The sequence below is a fragment of the Bos mutus genome, chromosome 19, assembly GCF_027580195.1.
Source record: "Bos mutus isolate GX-2022 chromosome 19, NWIPB_WYAK_1.1, whole genome shotgun sequence".
Lineage (NCBI taxonomy): Eukaryota > Metazoa > Chordata > Mammalia > Artiodactyla > Bovidae > Bos > Bos mutus.
Genome location: NC_091635.1, coordinates 62,210,322 through 62,213,719, shown reverse-complemented (window position 1 = coordinate 62,213,719; position 3,398 = coordinate 62,210,322). Strand labels below are relative to the sequence as shown.

General features: G+C 41.5%; 1 pseudogene; it reads right to left on the bottom strand.

The window, feature by feature from the left end:
• Positions 1-2,238: 2,238 nt before the first annotated feature.
• LOC102286045 (olfactory receptor 4C13-like) lies at positions 2,239-3,398 on the bottom strand (annotated as a pseudogene).

The following is a 3,398-nucleotide window of genomic DNA, read 5'->3' as shown; positions in this document are numbered from 1 at the left end:
AAAAGGCAAAGATGAACCTATGTGTAAGGTAGGACCAGAGGTGCAGATGTTGAGAATTGATTTGTGGACACAGAGGAGGAAAGAGGATCTGGATGAACTGAGAGAATAGCATTGAAAATACCATGTGTAAAATCATTTGAGGAAAGCGTCTGTACAGCACAGGGAGCTCAGCTTGGTGCTCTGTGATGACCTAGAGGGGAGTTATGTAGCATGGTGTTACATACCACATACTATATATATAGATATAGATATAGGTAGATATAGGTAGATAGAGGATCCCGGTGGGCTTCAGTCCACAGGGTCACAGTCAGACATGACTAAAGCGACTTAGCACACTCCATATATACAATTTCAGCACAGTCCCTGTCTCAATAAATGGTAAGTAGTTTCATTATGGTTTTCCAATAGTCATGTGCAGATGTGAGATTTTGACTATAAAGAAGTCTGAGCACTGAAGAATTGATGCTTTCAAACTGTGGTGCTGTAGAAGACTCTTGAGAGTCCCTAGGACTGAAAGGAGATCCAACCAGCCTTTTCTGAAGGAAATTAACCCTGACTCTTCATTAGGAGGACTAATGCTGAAGCTGAAGTTCCAATATTTTGGCCGCTTGATACAAAGAGCTGACTTATTGGAAAAGATCCTCATGCTGTGAAAGAGTGAAGGCAAAAGGAGAAGGGGAGGCAGGGAGATCATAGGATAGCATCACCAACTCAACAGACATGAGTCTGAGCAAACTCAGAGAGTGGAGGACAGAGGAGTCTGGGGTGCTGCAATCCATGGGTTCCCAACGAGTCAGAAATGATTTAGCAACTGAACAACATAATTTTTTTTAATTTGGGATCATCGTCTGACCGTGTATTTCTGCAGTTAAGAACATGGTCTAAGACAGCAGCTAAAACTATGGTTCTTCAATATTTCTGTTTTGGAATTTTCCTATTCTATTTGTTTAATCACCTGTAAAATGAGGATATTAGCAATGCCTATTTATCTGGATAGTTACAGAGATTACTGCTCAATATCATTGTGTTTATTTTTTGTTTTATACAGTTTAGTTCCGTTCCTCAGTTGTGTCTGACTCTTTGCCACCCAATGAATCACAGCAGGCCAGACCTCCCTGTCCATCACCAACTCCCAGAGTTCACCCAAACTCATGTGCATCGAGTCAGTGATGCCATTCAGCCACCTCATCCTCTGTTGTCCGCTTCTCCTCCTGCCCCCAATCCCTCCCAGCATCAGGGTCTTTTCCAGTGAGTCAGCTCTTCGCATGAGGTGGCCAAAATGTTGGAGCTTCTGCCTCAGCATCAGTTCTTCCAATGAACACCCAGGACTGGTCTCCTTTAGGATGGACTGGTTGGATCTCCTTGCAGTCCAAGGGACTCAGAAGAGTCTTCTCCAACACCACAGTTCAAAAGCATCAATACTTCAGTGCTCAACTTTCTTTATAGTCCAACTCTCACATCCATACATGACCACTGGAAAAACTATATCCTTGACTAGATGGACCTCTGTTGGCAAAGTAATATCTCTGCTTTTCAATATGTTATCTAGTTTGATTATAAATTTCCTTCCAAGGAATAAGTGTCTTTTAATTTCATGGCTGCAATCACCATCTGCAGTGATTTTAGAGCCCCCCCAAAATAAAGTCTGACACTCTTTCCACTTTTCCCCATCTATTTCCCAGGAAATGATGGGACTGGATGCCATGATCTTAGTTTTCTGAATGTTGAGCTTTAAGCCAACTTTTTCACTCTCCTCTTTCACTTTCATCAAGAGGCTTTTTAGTTCCTCTTCACTTTCTGCCATAAGGGTGGTGTCATCTGCATATGTGAGGTTATTGATATTTCTCCTGGCAATCTTGATTCCAGCTCGTGCTTCTTCCAGCCCAGCCTTTCTCATGATGTACTCTGTATATAAGTTAAATAAGCAGGGTGACAATATACATCCTTGACATATTCCTTTTCGTATTTGGAACCAGTCTGTTGTTCCATGTCCAGTTCTAACTGTTGCTTCCTGACTTGCATTAGAATGAATTTATTAAGGCATATAGATAGATAAAGCTAGAAAAACTAAGTCTCAACTTTGTAGAAGGTTCCAAACATGAAAAAGTAATCTCCTGCCAATTTGTCTTACATTTCATGAACCATTTTCTTTCCCCATTTCAGAATCTATGATTTGTAGTGGCTATTTTTCCCCCTTATGCCAAAGGTCTTCTTTGCTGAAAGAATCAAAAATGTCCTTCAGAAATTTGCACCAGGAGAATAAATGCTGGTCTCCATGTAACTCTTATGACCTGAAATAGCTTTTCTATTACACAAATTCTTAATGACATTTTTCATCTGGGCATTTCTTAAGGTATAGATGAAGGGATTTAACATGGAAGTTATCCTAGTGTATAATATAACCACTGCTTTATCAAATGGTAAAGAAACTGTTGGTCTTAGATATACAAAAATGCAGGGCACAAGGAGCATGGTGACAACTGTGATGTGGGAGACACAAGTGGAAACGGCCTTGCGCCTTGCTGCCAAACTGTGGTTCCTTAGGGAACGCAGAATGACCACATAAGAGCTCATTAAGAGGATAAAGTTTAGTAGACAGATGAAACCACTGTTGGCAACAGCAAATAATCCTATAGTGTGAGTATCAGTGCAGGCGAGGTTTATAAGGAAATGGCAGCCCACTCCAGTGTTCTTGTCTGGAAAATCCTGTGGACTGCGAGCCTGGTAGCTTACTGTCCATGGGGTCGCAAAGTGTCGGACATGACTGAGTGACTTCAATTTCACTTTTCAGATCACACAAAAAATGGTCTATGACATGAGGGCCACAGAAGGATAATCTGAAGATGAAGAAGATCTATATGATTCCATGAAGAAAGCCTCCCACCCATGCCACTCCAATTAGCAGCCAGCACACCCTCCATTTCATGATGCTTGTGTAGTGCAAGGGCTTGCAGATAGCTACATAGCGGTCACAAGCTATCACAGTGAGCAGGATGGCCTCAGCACTTCCCAAGAAATGTTCCCCAAAGATTTGGGTCATGCATCCATTGAACAGGATGGTCTTCCTTTCACAGAGGGAATCAACAATCAGTTTAGGGGTATTCACAGAGGCGTAGCAAGCATCAATAAGAGAGAGATAGGCCAGAAAAAAGTACATGGGGGAACCCAGTAATGGACTGACTATAATGGTGACCATGATGAACAAATTTTCTACCACAGAGATGATGTAGACGACCAAAAACATGATCTTCTGCAAACTATGTATGTTCTGCAAACAAAAACTATGATTGTTCTGCAAACAAAATATGATCTTCTGCAACTCTGGATTCTGTGTGAGCCCCAAGAGAACAGTCTGTCACATTGTTCCTATTCTCCATGTATTTTGTATTATGGTTCAT